Source organism: Ambystoma mexicanum, chromosome 4q (assembly GCF_040938575.1).
Source record: "Ambystoma mexicanum isolate Mex_15411 chromosome 4q, UKY_AmexF1_1, whole genome shotgun sequence".
In the NCBI taxonomy this organism is placed as follows: domain Eukaryota; kingdom Metazoa; phylum Chordata; class Amphibia; order Caudata; family Ambystomatidae; genus Ambystoma; species Ambystoma mexicanum.
Window position 1 is genome coordinate 1160532468 of NC_090928.1, and position 20357 is coordinate 1160552824.

Here is a 20357-nt window from a genome sequence, read left to right on the forward strand (position 1 = left end):
CCAGATGAGCCTGTGCCTTGCATGACAAATACACATCAATGCGGACAGGTGTCCTAATTTCAAATGCAGAGAGTTTCAAGAAAAAGCATTGCCAGTGCCACTGTGGTTTTCTTTCATAAACAGACACGAAGAAAAACAAAATGTCTGGCGCTATTCACATTGCAGTGCATTTTCTGATAATTACATCTTGCTTCCGATGACGATTACCATATGAGCACAAATCTAATGTGAACCTATGAAAAACAAATGCCATCTGTGCCATATCCTCTACATTCAAATGCACGAATTACTGAATGCACGCTTCATCCAAAATATCCAAAAACGGATTCACAAAGATTTGCAATGGAGCAAATTAAAAGATGCCATGGGAGCTTCTCAGATTTGCCCCTATGACTTTCGATCTGATTCACAAAGCTTACAAGGGAGAAAGTCTGTGTGTGCCCTTGAGCAGATATGTTGTATTGCTTTTGCAGGCGAGTATATCAAAAAATGTTCCAAGCATTGCTTCGATTCTAGGCTTTGTGAAACAGGTGAACATACATTAAGTTCTCAGGCATCTAGCCATTTACTCCAGCAGACATCTGTGTGCATCCAGTTCCTGTTGTGGAATTCCAAAAATATTTTCTTATGTGTCAGATATCCATTATTTTAAACGATGGTTGTAGCAAAACCAATGGTCCACCATAATGTGTAAAGACAGTGAGATTGTATCCACATGCAGGCGTGTATGTTAGAAATTAATTATATCAGACAGTGGCTTATAATTGAGTAAGCCCTTCACAATCCCTGGCGTTGGCCTAATATGCTCAGTGCAGCATTATTTGTCAGAGTACTGCCATTTATTTTTTATTGATTTATTTGCATTTTTAAAACGCTCACACAGCCCGGGGGCATTGAGACGCTGTTACAGGAATATGTCTCTTAGTTGCGTATTTATAAGGCACTTAATACCCAGAGGTTTCTAAGCACGGACCCGCATATCAAACCAGTGTTATTTCGTGACGGCTTGTTCGTGACGGCTTGTTTCCAAGGCAAGCATGTTGCCTCTGAGCTACTCTCCCAGGACAATTATAGATTGCAAAGCAAGCGCAAACCTGTATGCCCGTCTAAGGACATAACATGATAAGCTCCATTTACTCTAGATGCAGGTCATATGCAAAGGAACACATAGACATGTCCAAATAAATGCCCATAACCCATTCACACACACACATAATAACACACTCATTTAGATACTGAGATCATTGAGGTGTTGTGCACATGTGAGTGACATGAAGTCCGGAAATTGATCACTAAACGCTATCAATGTTACTACGTTGACTGGGTATATAAGTAGCAGGCACTAATATCTCATCTAACTAAATGCATGCTGTGAAATGGAATCTTATTGAACCAAAGTGAATTCTGGGGGATGTTATGAGGAGGGGTTGCGTACATCTGAATCAGTGTTTTAATTCTTTGCGACTATGACAGTGGTCTGGTTAAGTCTCTTGCTTCTGGCTTCCCTAAGCCAATTCATTAAACATATGATTAGCGCTAACAAGGTATCTTGTAAACCAAAAGCTAAATATTTACAGTTCATAAGAATTGTTAGCTAGCATAAATAAAATGACTTTGACTCATAAAGGATAACGCATCAGTTTCCATCACGATTACACTAGCTTGATCTGAGTACAAAGAACATAGAACATAGTGAATGGGGTAAAAGATACACTGAGGTAGTTGTATTGTTGAAATGTAATCTCTGCTGTGTTCAGCCAAGACACTTGTCTATTTGTAGCAACATATTCTGCTTACAGGTCATTTGATGATGCTACTCTGGGTGACATTGCATGGCATATATGGTTGTTTAATGGTCTGTGGTGCTCAGTATCACTGTGAATTTTTGACAGTTGAAGATGTGACCGCTTTGGTTGACCAATATTTGGGGGAAGTGGAAAAAACAATTGGTGGTTTATGCCCACTTAAGCTCATGTACCATTTAGTACTCCAAGAGCTCTCCATAAAAAAGGTGTCAGAAATGTGGGCCGAATTAATATAAACAAGGGAACAGGGAATATCTTACACATAAGATTATGCCTGATACCTGGTTAATAGCCCGATATTCCTGATTTTCAAAAAGGGTTAAGAAAATCATTCATCCTGTTACAGACTCCGCTCTTAATGGGCAACGTAATATTACATCATCTACTATTGTTGGATCTATGTGATCACTGAGACCACACATAATTGCAACGGCCGAAAATGGCAACTTTAAAAAAAAAATGAAACCCTCTTTGCACCACATAGATATGCGGGTAGACCCCCATATCTCCCATACTACTATAATATACCATACCCCCCCACATATATATGTGGTGTAAGGGGGGTATAAATAAATTAAAAAGTCGGCATTTTCGGCCATCGCAAATTCAATTCTCTTGGGAGATGATGGAGCTGTGTCTCAACCTTTCATGGATAATTAATAAACACCATGGGGCCTAATAAAGGCCTCAACCGTTTTTTTTGTGGCTTTGTCCATGGCCTTTGATAATTTGGGTCAGAAATTACTATCATATGTATTATTAGAACTGGATACAGACACGTGGCTGTTGCCCATTGCCATCATAACCCTGCAGCTATTATTAACTCTGAGAGAAATAGGGATTCTACCTCTTCATGCCCTATTCTTTATGGTGTGAGGCAGGGATGTGTTATTGCAACACCGCTCCTGTACTTTGATGTTAATAGTCTGAAAGATCATTTGCTAGGCGAAAGACATGGGTGCTGATTGTCAAAGATTTGCATTGGAGCCTATCAGCAGATGTGCTGAGCATCTCAGATGTGCTCCTTTTACCTTCAACCTGATTCATAAATCCTAAAACAGGGGTACATCCGACGATGCCTGTGATCTTCCTCCTTCTCCCTGTCCTAAGCATGTATAGTATCATAGTGTAGGCAGATATCAAACCTCAATGAAGTAAATGTACTCTTACAAATGGTATTTCTTTTGTCAGGCAACACAATGTAATCCAAACAATAATATTTGTGTTTACATTTTGATCTTGTCGATGAATATTGATAGTGCTAAAGTATTCGAAATTTGTCTTTAATGTTTAATGGGTGATCAGCTTCCACAGCATTAATGGTAAATGCTTCCAAACAGAAGCAAAGAGGTTCTCATAACATTATGTGTTTATCCTCATACAGGAGTTGTAAGTGCCCTTCTACAGCTGTTGTGTTACTGGGTGCCTTTTCTTTTGGAACTGATGATTATGTGATATTTGTCTTTTTAGGTGATGAAGGTCTTATGGGCACCAAGAGACCCTCTGCATGTGTTGCCTTGAGCTAGCCTCCTCTTCTATAAGGTAAATTTAAACATGTTTTAAACACATGCTTTCATTGGGATACCACTGTTTCTCTATCTGTAAATTATTTGCAAATACATTTAACGTCTAGTTAATCAACACTATTTGTGTTGAGTGCAATTTCTTCTATGTTCTTTAAAGAAATACATTTCCCAAAAACGGGGAGAATTCACAAAGAAGTAACCCTTACTCACTCTTCACTATAACTATACCTATGGACTATAAATATTTGATTTACAAAGAATGCACTACACGTAATTGTGACTTAACATTTCACCTAAAACTGAAGAGAGTTATATGAGTAACCTTGACTTACTCCTGACTTACTAGCTTTAAGGCAATAGTAAGTGGATTTCTTCATAGTAAACGTTTGTTGATCACATAGCCCTCTTCAGGAGTGGACCAGGGGTGCATCAGGGAAATATCTGTGCGATGTGACCCTTAACTTATTTACAGTCTGTCATTAACCGTGTTCTCGTTGGTGTATGTTTTCTCATATAGTAATAAGTCAATATGCCAAACAATAATTATGAATTCAACCTAAAACAAATGGGTATATGATCCCTGGATATTGCACCAGTACATGATATTAGGTATAGAGGGCCCGATTCTAATATAGGTGTTAAGTACCGAAAAGGACGTTAAAAGGCTTAACAACCTTTTTGGTACTTAAGACCTATTCTGAAGGTGGCGCATTCTTATGAGGTCGGAAGAAATGCACCACTTTCGGAATACATGTGTCAGTTGCTACGATGGGTTGGAAAGCAACCTAGCAACCGCCACATTCGTAAAATGGCTTTTTGGAAGTCTATTCTGGTGGCACTAAACTAGCGCACATTTACGGTACCCTTTTGGTGCCGTTAAACTGGAGGAGTGCCACAAGAAGCCTTGTTTGGTGTAAATGGAAGTGTCCATACACCTGTGTGGTAAATGGACACTTTCATGTACAGCAAAGCAAGCAGCTTCAACGTTGCTGCAATTTTGAAGCTGCTTGCTTTGGTGTGCATGAAAGTTTTCATATACACTACACGAGTGTATATAACCACTTTCATTTACACCAAAGCGAGCAGCTTCAACGTTGCAGGTTGCAACGTTGAAGCTGCTCGCTTTAAATTAAAGTGTTCATGTACACCACACGGGTGTATATGAACACTTCCCTATACACCACAGTAAGCAGCTTCAACATCCTGCAATGTTGTCGCTTCTCACTTTGGTGTATAGGAGCTGTGTTCTTGGCAGCATTTTTGTTAAATAACAATTCCCTCGTTATTTAACGAAAATGCTGCCGAGATTCTGCAATCCGCCTGTTTTCATTAGAAACAGGCGGATTACAGCGAAAGCACTGTCGTGCTTTGCGAAGATGCCCAGGCCCACATGAGAATAGCAGTGGTGCCTGGGTGTCAAGAAATGGCGCAGTGAGTCGTGCTATTTAGCACGCTCCCTGCACCAAGATGAGAATCGGGCCCAGAGTATTAACAGTCTTGCAAATGGTATTGAAATACATAAGGTATTTAAGAGACAAATACCCAAGACAATAGGCTAGTCAGACCTTCTTGTGTTATACCTGTGGGATTCCCTATGGGTGGAGCTTGGCTTCGGTCTTGAGCTGGGTTTAGAGTTCCATGATCCTATAAGGAGAGCTGTGCCTCTGTAAAGAGGTACAACAAGCCAATCAGAGGACTTAAGGAATCTAAAAATGGTTTGAGGGCCTATGAAAGGGCCATCTCTCTTCCTGCTTACTTTGCAAGATGTGTTTGGCCACTGGGAAATAAGAATATGGCCGTCACCAAGGTATCTGGTGTTGTGGAGGTATTGTGTTGTGCTTTTGTCAGGGGACTTTTGGAGATAGTTTGCAAGAGTTTGTTCGTTCCTTATGGTTTGTTGGTGTTTCTTGATTCCTGTTTTATCCATTGTTTCAGTGTGTCTGATTCCTAACTTCCCCTTGTTGTCCTTGTTTGCTTAGAAAACAAGTTAAAAAGCCCTCAAATAAATCCTTTTATACTTACTCAACGTTTTCCCTGTGTGTTACAAAAAAATAAATTAAACAAAGTTTCCTAGCACATTTCCTTTTCAATATGTTTCTGTGTAGACCCGAATAGCCTTCCTATGCTCAATCACTTTCAGTCTGTGTTTCTTTGTCACAGTGCTTTCATTGCATATTGGCACATTAGACCACACACAGAAGACATTTCTTAAGGATGGAGTGCCATGGGAGGGCTGGATGTAGAAAAGCAGGAGCTGGTATAATCCTCAACCGCTGAATAAGAGGAGGAAATCAGTTTAATCTAAGGGATGGGGGACTGTGGCTTTGTTGGATGTGACAGTGGCAGAGGGGCAGACTAGCAGCAATGATTGCATTCCCAGATTCACTGCAGGAGTTCCTGAAGCCTGCATCAGTATTTAGATCTTGACATTGATGGGGATGTGGTGGAACCCCAGCAGCAGCAGTGAGTTATAGCCACACAGGCATGTGGGGAGAATGGTGAGAAGGGAGAGCAGGAGGAAAGATATTTGCTTGCTAAGGAGGCGAAGAGTGGGCCAACGGCACCTTTGCCTACACAGGAGGTGGGCACAATGCAGGCTTGGTCTTCCATGAAGAGGGAGCGGGTGGGTCAGAACTGATGCCACACATAACATACCTGCAAATCATTAGCCATGTGATGGCTCTTCAGCTTTCCAGAGAGTGACACTGTTAGGCAGAGGGTAGACAGGGTAATCTTAAACCTCTGAAAGACTTTTTTGGAGTGACCCAAGAAAGTGTGCCTTGGATACCTCTTCGATGAGCAAGCACTAGCACACATTACTAAAGTATGTGCTAGAGAAGCACTCCTCATGTGCCACAGACCCCTCTAGTGCAGCATCCTTGTTGAGCAGTGATTGCAGCAAAGAGGGAGTGTCAGACTCCACTTCGTTACCATCCACACATGAAGTGACTCAATGACCCTTGACTTTCAGCCAGCAAAAATACATTTTGGACCGCCATTGTCTGTCCCAGCACAGCCTGAATCAGTGGTACCATCAAGCATTGGAGCCACAGCATTAGCCCCACTCACACCATGGGATCCTATTGGTTGAATTGAGGGTGTGATGCTACTTGGACAACAGAGGAGAGATAACATGATGAGACATACAGTTACATACTGCCTGTGGTGCCACACATCTGCAAGCCTGAGAGATTTCTACTACATGCCGAAAGAGGCAGCACGTTCTCCTGGACCTTCCTACCTTTGTTTAGATTACTTGCTGAGAAGGGTGAATAATATGGCATGGTGAACTAGGACAATAAATGGGCGAGGCCAGAAACACAAGTCAAAGTGCCATCTCCGGTACTGGTACTGGTAGAGCCAACTACATTGAGGTAGAACCGCTAGTTTGAGAAAGTGGTACTATGACATAGCACTGCTTGTTGGTAGGGCCAAATAGACTGAGGGACAGCCACCATAGACTACAATGTCACCATTAGACCTTCTAAATAAAGAAGAGAAACCCAGGATTGGACACCACTGCAAGGAAGTGCCAAATAGACTGAGATGGCCCACGCAGGATGTAGAATCAACTAAGGTCTGGATTTATGGGTGAATGTGTACATCACAGTTTTGGTGGAGCCTGTCCTTTGATTGAGGTAGAAGCACCAGAGAGTGCAATGTCACAGTGGGTGGGCTTACCATAGAAGAATCAAGGAATTGCCACTGCTAGATAGAGTCAAACAGAGTGAGGTGGAATCACAAGGGACATAGAATCTATGGGTTGGGCTGAGCACTGGAGTTTTTTTGGATGAATTTGAACACAAGACTTAGTGTTGGGTGGCTCTTCATTGGGAGAAGAAGATCCACTGAGTACAATGTCACTGATAAGGGGGGTGAATCAAGCATTTGTCAATTCCAGCACTCTACTTATCTTTATTTTTCACTAGGTGTGGAATAATCAAAGAAGATATGCATGTGTCTCACTTGAGTATCAGGGAATTGTTCTGCATTACCTTCTGACTCCAGGGAATCAAGTGCTAGGAAATCTTCTTGGATCCCCTCTTTTTCTTCACTTGTGTATTGCACTCTTTCATCCTCAGCTAATAACATATCTATTCTGTGTAGCCCCTCGGTTGGGGGGAACTCAACTTCCTCATCCTGAACGTTCCCCTCAATCACAGATTTTAAGTGTATCTATGGTGCATGCATGAATATACTTCTTGCCAATGCACGTGATTCACTTGAGGCACATGCCACTGTTCTTTGTGGAGGTAGAGATCTGCAGCCAAAGATGTATTACCGTGCTCAGCACACAGATCCACATGCTATCTGGGCTTCTAAAAGACTTAGGGCCTCATTATGACCCTGGCGCCCCGTAATGAAGGGTGCCAGTACGGGACCGGCACCCTTCATTACGGGAGCGCCTATTACGAGGTTCCCTTTGCGGGACCCGGAACAGACGTCTGGTAAAACCAGACATCCTTTCCGGGTCCAACGAGGGGAAGAGGGAGCTAATAATGGGCCGTTAGTAATGTGGCCGTTATTACCTCCTTCCCCATTCCCATTGAGCCCTATTGGGGCTCAAAAGGGAATGGGGAATGGCTCCTTCAAGGAGTAATTACCGGGTCGTCCAATGTTGGAATGAGCCAGTAATTCCCCACTGAAGGAACCCGGTACTGGAGCCCGGTATGGAGGCAGCCATGGCGGTAATAGCACCATGGCTACCTCCATACTCGTAATGAGGCCCATACAGCGGCAGCTAAAAATGGAGAAAAAAATGCCTAACAGATACATTCTGCCCACAGCAACAGCCCTGTCCTCTACATTTTCTTTAGATTCAGATATAACATTTTTATATAACACAACTGAACTACAATAAACAGATTAGGCATTGTTGGAGTTCTCTCCTCCTCTGCTTATTACATGATGGTGTGACTAAGAAAGTATGTGGATGCTATTGTCCTTCCTTGAAAAATCAGGTGTGCCTATGAATGCTTTGCCGTGCTCTCTTCCCAACTATAAAAATGAGTTGCACCTAATAATGATTTTTTGTGTGTCCTCCTTTCGATATAATAGTACAATTTGACTATGAATGCCTCGGTTTGCTCTCTGCCCACCTGCCATAATTACATGTGCATAAGAGTGCTTTGGTGGGCTGTATCCTCTGCCTATGAAATGAATGTGTACGTAATAATATTTTTTGTTGCACTTATTAAATGGACATGTGTCTAAGAATACTTTGGCATGCTCTCTTCTCACCAACAACATTGATGTGTGCCTAAGAATGCCTTGCCATTCTCTCTTCTCCGCCCATAAAATGGACATATCATTAAGGATGCATTGGCATGCTCTCTTCCCACTTACAAAAAATGTGTGCACCTCAAAATGCTTTGGTGTGCTCTCTCCTCTTCCTATGACATGACTGAATGACTAAGGATGTGTTGGCGAGCTATCTGTACACCTCACAAAATGGTGTGTGAATAACAGTGGTTTGTTGTGAATGCTTCCCATTGTGTGTCTAATCATGTTTTCCAATGCTTTCTTTCCAGCTACAAAAATGGTGTGCACTTAAGAATATGTTGTTGCGCTCGCTACTCACCCATAAAATGAACATGTGCTAAACATTCTTTGGTGTGGTCTCTCATTCAGCTGTGAAATGATCATTTTACTTGCCATACTTTGTCTTTCCCCTTAAACATAAACGGGTGACTAAGAATGCATTCACATGCTCTCTGCCTGCCTATGAAAATGATGTGCTCACAAGATTGCTTTGGTGTGCTCTCTCCTCTGCCTGGAAAGTGAATGTATAACAAAAAAGCTCTGGAGTGCTTTCTGCTCATCTACCAAAGTGAAGTGTCTCTATGAATTATTATGGGAGTTTTCTCATATGCCTAAAAATGAACATACAATGAATAATGCTTTGGTGTGCTCTCTTCCCACCTACAAATATGACGTGGACATGAGAATGTTTTGGCATCCGTTTCGTGCTGAGTCTCGTTGAATAGATTTGGCTAAAACCTGAATCATCTGTTTTTTCACTACATTCAAATATTCAGGTGACAGATTCTGGTTAAACTCATGATAATTTTACGCTGTTGAAATGCTGCTGTAAGAATTAGGTTAAAAAGATCACACCTTTTGTTGCTAGGGCATGCATACATAGAAGAGGTAAGAAGCTTTCCTGTCATAGATTCTCAAAGAAATCAAAGTATGTCTTTGTTTGCGATGAATAAAAAACATAATCTTTAAAAAAAAAAAACTTGTTGGCACGTTTACAAAAAGTAATGCAAACACAATATGGACAGGGGATATTTCTTGATTTGCATTGAGAAACTCACATGTTACTTTATCCACGAAGGAGGCATGGACAAGGGGTGTATCCTGCCGCACAAATGATGCCCTGGGCAGCCTCCTTGCATATATTAGTGCCGGAAGCATGCCCTGAGCTCACTGGACTCATGTGAATGCTGGAAGTGCATTTAATCATGATGGTCCCATGATTGGCATGTCTTTGTGCAATGTCTACAAAAAAAATAAATAATGTCTATCCCAATTTGAGGGATAGAAGCATAAGTGAGATAGCAGCACAAACAGTCTTTAGAACGCAGGTATATCCCTTATAATCAGCCTAGCTGCATACATAGGGCCTCATTAGCTGTCTGGCGGTAAACCTGCCAGTGCTACCAGCAGGTTGCCGCCAGACCCGTAATATTTTACCGGCACCTGACTTCCCAGTGCCACCGGGAGATTACAAGTCCGGCGGCCCGGGAAGTCAGGCGCCGGTAAAGTGTAAGTCCCCATTCCCATAGAGTGGGGACTCGGAAGCACCGGCAACATTGTTAACGATGCCGGCGCTTCGATTAATGATCTGCCTACTGTGGCCGCTGCTTACCAGCACCCTTGTTCCGGACCAGAAAACTTATAATGAGGCCCATAGACTCATTCACAAACACCAGCACCACCAGAATGCAGATACCGAAGTCCATTGGTCATGCTGCAGACATTCACTGATCTCACACAGCCACATCACACCTAGCACTAGGTCACAGCTACTCACCACGTATTTAACACCGGCTGCACATATACTGAGTGCATCCAAGCACGTTTTAATACATTACTCTCTCCACTTACCTGGACTGGTGGGTCCCCGAGGGCGTTCAACCAAAAGCGCTTTGGAATCATACCAATGGTAAAAGGCACTATACAATGTCCAATATATTACAAAGCACATTTATTAATTTAGATGTATTTAATTGTTTTTCATAACACACTTAATACCTGAGTTTGGTTTCTAAGCACGGATCTGGGATTCAAACCTCTTTTGCTCTGCGTGCTCTTGCTTCCAAGACCTGCATGTCGCCCCTGTGCTATCCTCTGTTCACATTCAAAGGTACCTTGTGAATAGGACACATTTTTTTTGGGTGCAAGTGATAAGATGCGCTAGTGAATCTCATCACTTGCACCAACAACATTTTTAAAAATATCCCACTTACTGTAAATGTATACCATGGATCTTCCCAGGTATACATCTCATCCCACCAGTCACAACTGCTGGACCAGTAAAATGTCTTATAAGAGGAATTGTGATGGGCTGCCAGAGAAAGATTTATGCGGCACTTTTTATTTTGTTCATTGTTTGATGTAAACACTTGCAATTGAATGCTGAAACTGCTGTTGTATCATCAGAAGACATGACATACTCTTGTCTTGCTTCCTAAGCGAGCAAATTGCCCCTGAGCTATCCTCCAAATTCTTGGAAACAGATTCAGACTGTCCACCAGTATACACACTGCCATGAATGCATCAGAATCATTGTAGAATCACAGAGATTTCATCCGCTGGGGGCCTTGACCAGCCAGTATCTATGGATGGTTGACAACATCCTCTCGATTGAAAATGGAATTCTTTTGAACCACGTATTCTGCATCTGTTTGTCGAAGTCTTGCACACATTCCACACGTGTTTAGGTTTTACCTTCTCCGAAACCTAAGATGCAAAATATCAGTGTATTTTCTGCCTCGTTTCATTGGGCAAAAATCCTGCTATTTGGGGAGGACATGCCAAACATTAAAAAAGTAAACAGGTCGCAATGCAGATCTACAATAGAATGATAATGGAAGCTGTGACACGTGTGTTCAAGTTTCACATTCACTGTCAACAGTTTCATCGATTGCACAAGTGTTAATTAGCATATAGACTATATAGGTATGATTCAATACAGCATGAAATGTTTACTATGTGGGCATTTTACAATTATCTTGTAACGTGTATGTCAAGTAGAAGGTGTTAAAACAAGATAATTAAACATGTTATCCTGTTGCTTACACCTCACTATCCCTTTAAATGATCCTTTCTTCGGATTTACCAAAGCTAAAATCAAAAGAAAAAGAAAGAAGAAACATCAAACCAGTAGAATTCCCAGGACACATTTCTACTAACAGGACTGCTACTACAACAAATTTAACTATGACTACTACTATTATTACTAACCAAAGCAATAATAATAACAAATAATATATATTTTTTTATTTTTTTTTATTTTAGTAGTTCATTACAAACTTTTAAAATACAGTTTTTCCAAAAACAAAGACAAAGATAAACAAGTCAAAAAGAATGAGACAAAAAAGAAAAAAGGATGAAAGGAATCAACACGGTTTCTCAGACATCAGTCTCTTTCTGTCCGTACAAGAAAACAAAGCTAATAAAAGAATAAGAGAGAAAAGGAAAGAGTAAAAGGATGGGAAATGGAAAGGTAACCCTCCTTCCAGTTTCACATATTATTTTTCTTCCTTGATTAGAGATTTTTCCATAGCCTCAAAAAAGAATGTTAAGGCAAAAGTTACTTGTTTGAGGTCTCCTTCATGGAGTAAACTCCATGCTTTCTCTATGCTTCGGCATGTTGCTAAGACGTTTACTCTTTTAAGGATGGATTGTCTTATTTCATTAAACTTAGGGCATGTAAGGACGAGATGTTTTAGTGTTTCTTTGTCTTTTTTGCAGAAACGGCACTCATCATCAGTTATTACAGATTTGTTCCAGATGTTTATTTTTTCCTTAGGTCGATACAGATTTAAGCGGAACATCATAAATGATCTTCTTTTATAGTTGGAAGGGAAGATTTCTGGCATTCTCGTGCTTCTATAGGAGCGTTCTTCATGCAGCGATGAGCTCTTCGCTGTTCTGATGTTTCTAACCAGTCCTGGTCCCATAGCTTTTTTTTTAATGTTGTTTGGGTTATGGATTAGTGTGTGCAGATCCGATGCCAAATCCCTTAGAATTTTTGCACATGATTCCTTCCACATACCAAGAATGGACTTTCTCTGCTCCAAACCTCCAGAGTTTAAGATTCGGAACTGGGGATAGTTATCCGCTTTCATGATTTTCCGGTATAAGGTTAGAGTACTCCATTGAATTTGGGCATTTATTGAAATCATGCCAGGTTTATACAGAAGGCACGCGATCGGTGCCCCTTTCGGTAATCGCAAAATCCTGGACCAGAAAGTATTCTCACACCATGGCCAGATTGTGTGCGAGCATCCAAGCATGGTTTCGGCTCCAAATATTAGCGACGGTATCACTTTGGCTCGGTAAATGTCCATGGCAGGTTTCAGACTGAACTTCCCATAGTTGTTGTTAATCACAGCTCCTAGGGCTGTTAGCATTCTACAATTTCGCCTAATCCTTTGGGTCATTGGATCGTCATTTATGTTTGAGCTGATTGTTACTCCCAAGTACTGGACCTGTGTTGCTCGGGCTATTAGCTTGTTTCCAATATACCATTTAGGTTCTTTTTTCCTCTTCTTTGTCCCTAGATTTTGGAAGGTCAAGATCTCGGTTTTAGTTGGGTTAATTGTTAGTCCGTTTCTTTCCATGTAGATTTCTAATGCTGTTAGCTTTCGCTGCAGTCCAATCGGTGTTTTGTCTAAGATAACCATATCATCAGCATAGGCCATATGATGAAGAGCTCTTTCATTTATTTTAGGAGGAAAGGATCGGACTTCTGACAACGCTTCATCTACGTCGGAAATTAAGAAATTGAACAGAGTTGCCCCCAACGGGCAGCCCTGCTTAACCCCTCGTGATGTTAAGATTGAAGAGGAGAGCAAACCGGCCTGGTTTAGCCTTATGCGTCTTAATGTTTCTGAATGTAATTCGTGTATTGGTGTTAGAAGATTTCCTGGGCAATCTTGGTGCTCAAGTTTTCTCCATAGGATCTGTCTAGCCACACTGTCAAAGGCACAAGCCAAGTCAACAAATGCTACGTAAACCTTCTTGTTGTTCTTAATTGCTTCCATTTTCAAAATGTTAAGCACCAGCAGATTTAAGGAGCAACCAACTCCTTTCACGAACCCAGTTTGTCTGATATCAAAGTTCTTTGATTTGTTTATCCATTTGATCAAATGATTTAAAATCTGCGTTGCAAAGATTTAACCTAGTACGTCCAGGAGAGCAATTGGTCTGAAGTTTCCTGGCTGGCTTCTATCTCCTTTTTTAAATATGGCCACTTTGATACCCATCTTCCACGAAGTTGGAACTTTTGTAGGTTCTGGAACAGATTAAAACAGAACTTTGACCAAGCTTCAGGGTGTTCTTTTAGGGGGTAGTTGGTAAGTCCATCAGGACCTGGGGCTCTTGAAGCACTAAGTTTTGTACATTCGTTAGAATATCTTGTTCGGTAATTTGGAGCTCCCAATCTTTTTTAGCTTCGGCTAATTCGTAGCTGTTGTTAGTTTGTTTTGCGAACAAGTCTGAAAAATGCTTTATCCATAGTGCCTCTGGTACTAAACCTGAGAGAAGCGCTTTTTGGGGAGCTTCCATTTTATTTATAGCCTCCCAATATTTGGCAAAATTTCTGTTTGTCAAAAGATTTAAGATTGCTTCAGCATCTTCTTGTAACATGTTCCTCAAAGACATCTAAACTCGAAAAGCAGCTCCACATTCCACGCTTTAAAGTATCCCTTATCCCATTAAAGAAAAGCACAATTCAGAGACCAAATTAAATCAAAGGGTATGGAACATGTGAAACACGCAGTGAGGTATACATGAATACCAGATAGGGGGGGAGTCATGTAGTGTCCTAATACATCCCTGCCTGGTCATGGGCAGAGTTCCAGCCACAGTGAAAGAGGTGTGGGTAAATGACATTGTATAGACGCCTGCATGTGGCATGATGACACATTCAAGTCAAACGTTAATGTCTTCAAAACACTGGCTCGATTTGCTTACAGAGAGGAGCAATATTGTAATGAAACACGTTAGGGCATCGATTAGAAGAAAAAAACAGCACAAGTTACTGCAGACACACGTTATAATGTATCTGAGAGCATCTTGTACATGAAAACAGAATCCATGTAGAAATCAGGTTTAAAATCTCTTGCCATGTATGTACTTTTAGCTAATTTACTTGAATGTCCACTGCCACCCAAATGTGGCGGTATGACAACGTATCGTCCTTAGTGTTGGACTTGAAAAGAAAATTACATTTTCCATGAAAGTTTTTTTTTTTCTCACTTTCCAAACTATTTTCCAACCACATATCCACCAGACATCCCTAATTTAGAAAACCTATGCATTTACACACATTCTTAAAAGTTCATGTGTGTATTAACTGTGTTTCATATGTTGGTTGGTGTGTATGGCATTCTCAATGAGACAATCCCTGGACACATACAAAAAAATCCACTAGACGCCCATAGTAATATGCATTGTTCCTGGTCCTGGAGTGAATTGTGCATGCATACGTTTGGGAACTGGGAATATATTGTGCCAAAAATGGACACCAATAAAAACCCCTTTTGTGTATTACTTGACAATCCTTAAAAATGAAGTTACCTCTTTCTCTAAGAGTAAGTCATGCGTATTTCTGAAAAACTGTTTTAAAATCAGTTCCCAAGTATGTGCAGGTCTATGTTTGAGTCCTCACATGTCCTATGTGTGCAAAGAATGCAGATATATGAAAATGCATGTTCAAGGAAAGTTTGGAGGGAAACGTAATTGGAAGTCCAAATAAATGTAATTGGAAGAAGTATACTGTTTTGAGAAAAGGTAGGCCTCCAAAGTGAGTATTAGGCCTGAAGTAGAGAAATTAGCAATGTTGAATGATATGCTTGCAGTCAGAATGCAGAGATGAAACTTGGCATGGAAAACTGCATGTACTGCTGACATGTTGTGCATTCTTCTGTCTTAGTGAAGGTGTTTAGAAACTGCCAAACATATACATATTTATCACAAGAATAGTTATTTTAGAAAATGATGATATAGAGTGTGAGTCTTAAATGTATTAAGAGTTTGTGTTGGTGGTGGTTATCTCTTGAAGACTGGGGATGAGATCTGCCCAGCATCACATAGAACACTATTGTCCTAATAGGGAGGACTGAAATTCTCCTTATTGAAGTCATAGAATCATCCACCATGGTACTGAAGTCAATGAACTGAAAACCTATGAAGGGGTGTGATAACACATTTTTGGATTGCTTGAGGACGGCATGTGGTTTCATTTCTGTGTTGACCCTGCAGTACTGCTATTAAATATTATTATTATTTATTTATTTGTTTATGGTTTATATAAACCTTTACAAAATAGAACATGAATACAAAAAAGGAAACTACATTTCAGAATCAAATAAAAAACATATCGTACATTTGATACATAGTTGAAACAAACAGACATTTTAAACACCTTCAGATAAAATTTCACAATTTAAGATCACAAGATAAAAACAAACAAATAACAATTAGCTCATGAAAACCATAATAATTACGAAGTGGATCAGAAACAATTCATATAAAGTCGGTCCTGTAAACCTTAAAAGAATTCTTAAAATTCCCAAAATATGTCAGTTTGTTTAAACCGATATTTCTTATTTATATATAAGGTTTGAACATAAAATGAAAATTAATTATAATAATTTAAGATAAATCACATCAATTTTTTAAAAATTAACTGAACTAACACCACAACATTTGGATTTGTCACACATATATTGTAACATATTTGATGATCATGGTGTAAGAATACATACAGTCTTACATGTGTCATTCAATCCTGAAATAGATTTCACTGCTGGGCTTACATATGAAAAATGTCCCACAACTTTTACAGGGTTTTACTGCTTCTGCGAGCATTAACAGCCTAGGTTCTGTTAGAAAAACCCTAATAATTCCTACTAGTGTCAATTTGCAGATAATACGTATATAGTGGCAATTTCAAATATATACTCCTTTTGGCAAGCTGAAGAGACCTGACCTAAACATCACACTTAGGCCTTTGCAGAAGACACAGAACACAATGAGCTATTTTACCGCATCAGTAGTTGTAGCATGGATTTTGTGGGACACCATTAAAACAGTTCTCACAATCAATCATTATGCTGAGGTGTTTTTGGAAAATAGCAATTATTGTTAATAATAATACAATCATGCCTATATTATTGTAATTAGTCATAATATTATAATTGTTAATATTATTTCGGAGTGAGCAGAGTGTGTTTGCTGCTCAGTACTTTGTTTCATTTTGGGAATAGCTGCCATGCCGAGCCGTGAAGTCCTAGACCGGAGTCTGTCTTCACTGGCTTTGAATTCACCAGGCAGAGCCATAGCGGAGTGGGCAGAGTGTGTTTGCTGTGTTCGCTGGGGGAGCACTAAGCAACACACTCCCGACATGTGGCCGACATCTTCACTTTCCAATGTGCGTTCCGTCTCCTTGCAGCGCTCTAAATCTGAGATGGTATCATCACGATCGCGGCTCCATGTGAGTCCCGGCGCGCTATATTTACCCAATGCAAATTATGTTACGTTCTTTCTGATAAACCAGCAAACCCAGATGGACAATTAACGCAGGCAGTGCTAAGTATTGAGACAAGTACTATAACTGGAATGCCTTTGACTGTATTTCACACTCCCAAAACCTCTCATGTTGACATAAGTATTTGCTCATGCGACCCTGGCGTTTGTTCGAGTGAACCAACCTGCAAAACCATCACAGATTCAAAACAAAGTTGTGTCAGTAGTCCCCATGGTCAAATAAGTTCACTTCGCGAATTGGCGCAAAATGCCCTACTGGACAACGTAAAAACAAAATCAGCGGACTTAAGAAAATATGGATCACCTTGAGGAGTATTATCACAACCCTAAGTATCTTGCAAGCCTTCAAAAATTAAACGATCAGTTCCCAGAGGCGGTACTGATATTAGCGCAAACAAATGAGGAAGTTTTTGAGGATCAAACACAACATATCTCTGAAGGACCAATATGGCCAACAAAGCTTCCGATTACCAGCATGCATCTGTCTGAGGTACAAACTCAGAAACCTGATGACTCTTCAAAAAACCGTCGTGATTCACTGACTGTAGCAGACAAACTGATTGAAGATCTAAGACTAATGAATCAGACAATGCAGCTGCGCAAACCAGACAAAAACAAAATATATCACTAGTGCTGGAAAACTTGGATTCGCAGACGCCCGCGACCAATGAACAAAACATATTTCCAGCCCAAACTGATATATCAAGCTGCGACTATGAGTCTCAGATAAACTCGTTTCATCAATCGAAACGCAGACGAATGGATTATAATTTTCATGGAACAATCCCGCTATCACAGAAACGTCTGTGTACAGACGCTAGACAAGTAACCGGAAACTCACTACCAAAATCCAGAAAGATGGACCCCAGACAAAGTCCTCTATCCACTTCGGATACAAGTTCCCCCGACTCTGAATTTCAAAGTTCCATGAACCAGAAAGCAAACGGACGGACGATCCAACAAGACAGGTACAGACTCAGCAACCAAGCTGTGGCCGACAAAAATGGGCAACAATGCTTTAATTTGATCGAACAAGTAATCAATGAACTTCGACCAAACTTAACCTTGGACCTGACAATTACAGTCGCACCCCTAATCAAACTGTATGAACAGTTGAATGAAACATGCTGAGATCAAAATTACTATGGAGGTACTGGAAAGGGTTAATAGTTTTTCCCTTGGGTTCATTTTCGAGGGGGTACCTTAAAGTCCCACTCTCTAAAGTTTCTGACTGGTGGTAGTGGTTACTACCATAAATATTCAACCGCAAATATTTTCCTATGGGATTTTCCCACTGTTCGAGGCTAACACTTTTACTGACAGCCTCTAACATACCGCCGGTTTATTTTATTATTAACTTTACTCCGGTAGGTTTTATTTGCCATAACTTTAATATAAATTCTTTTTCGTGCCTTACTCTAAATTCCTAACCCAGGTCGGGGATTCTTTGTTCACTTTTTGGCGGGCTTCTGCCAAGAAGCCTTCCTTTCAGCGCCTCTGAGTCTGTGGTGGGTCTGTTGTTTGGGAGGGGGAGTAGAACCCTTGGACAGAGTTGCTGCAGCAACTCAGGTCGCACTCTAACCTGATAGCCTGGAGGGTCTCCCGCCAAGAAAACTACTCCACTGTGTGAGTGACAGCTAGTCTGTATGAATGGGTCTCTTTCTGCATAAAAGCAGGGTCCTGAGGACTGGAAGAGCAAGACGTTGCCACTGGAACTACGGAACCAAAGGGGAGAGAAGCCACAGACATCTTCAGCATCTACACCACCGGTGAAGCCCTGCCAGATCGTCTCACCACTTTTCTTCCACACGATGAGAGGAGATCTTCATCGAAAGAGCCTTTTTCCCTTGAGCTGGTGGGACCAACCAGTTCACCCATCGCTTCCCCGGACCTGCCTTGGTCGAATCGACAGTGCCCAGCACTTGGAGACCAGATAGCCAGGCAGCTATCGACCCGGACCGCGATTAAAAGGAGCGTACATTTTAAACTTTGTTTGGCAGCACTGCGGCTGGTTTCATCCCTGGGTAGTTTGTTTGTTTGTTTGTTTGTTCATTTATTTCTTTGGTAATGCGCACCAAGCCCTTGGGCAGATGGGTGCAACAGAAACAAGAAGTCTTAAAACTTAGTTAAAATGCAAAGGTAGCAATACATAGAGCAGTGATTGCAATAGTAGCAAGATACAAGTACAAGACACATTAAATACAAAGCAGTGGTCTTGGTAAGTCAAGGAAGCATTATCATGAATATTGGTATATGCACACCTATATTACATGGCCGCAGCAGCGGCCATGTAGTTATGGTTAAGTTGGTGTTTCCATAGGAAGAGCACTTTTTGGGCGGCTTATAACTTCGCTCCCCCTGGATGAATCCTCACCAAACTTTGCAAAAAAAGTATATGGCCCACTCTGAATTCTTTTGCAAGTTTGGTGAGGATTCGTCCAGGGGGGGAAAAGTTATAGGGAGGGTCCCAAAACTTTTTTTTCCCATAGACTGAATGGGAAAAAACTTTGCGCACGGCTACAGCCCGAACCGCTGGACGGATTTACACCAAATGTGCGGCAGGAGCGGCGGCCTGGTCCCGAAAGTGTGTTTTTGCAAATTTGCTGTAAATCCGTCCAGTAGTTTTTAAAAAAATGACCAAAATGTAAGGCAAAAAAATTAGTGATATCTGTGTTTGCTTCGCGGACGGACTTCCCTGTTCGCTCCACGGACAGCACCCCGATTGGCCCAGCGGCTTGCGTCATGTCCGCGGACATGCGACATGTTTGCTGATTGGGCGGCGTGGTGTGTGATGCGTGTCAGATTTTCTGTCGCGCCCACCATCTTGCATTTGCGGACGTCCGCGGACAGCGCGGTGAAAGTTTGTTCAAAATGTATATTTAGTAGAGTGTGTTGGTGTGTAGAAGTCTTTGGGGAGAATGGGGGAGTATGAGATAGGTTCAAAGTTGTATTTTATTTATGTGCTAGACGCTTTTGTTGTGTTCGATTTGTCTGCAGACAACACGGCTGTTCTGGAATGTTCGTAAATAAACAGAATGGATTCAGTGTCAACTTGAAAGTGTTCTAAGAACACTTATGGGGTCTTGGAATGTTTGCAGGGGGTGTCCTGGAGACATTGTCTGTATTGTTCGCTGGAAAGGTGAAAATGTTTTAAGAACAATCGCGGTGTCCAGAAATGTTCGTACATAAAGAAAATGGGGGTGTCCTCAGGACGCTGTTTGTATTGTCCTCTGGCAAGTTG

At 41.1% G+C, this 20357-nt stretch overlaps 1 protein-coding gene across 6 annotated transcripts in view; it reads left to right on the top strand.

The window, feature by feature from the left end:
* Positions 1-20357, top strand: part of LRFN2 (leucine rich repeat and fibronectin type III domain containing 2) — a 2062896-nt gene that overhangs the window by 1193513 nt on the left and 849026 nt on the right. For all 6 annotated transcript variants that reach the window (XM_069608743.1, XM_069608745.1, XM_069608741.1 and 3 more), the window contains one exon: positions 3276-3347. The gene's annotated coding sequence lies outside the window, so the exon portion shown is untranslated. The remainder of the gene's footprint in view (positions 1-3275; positions 3348-20357) is intronic.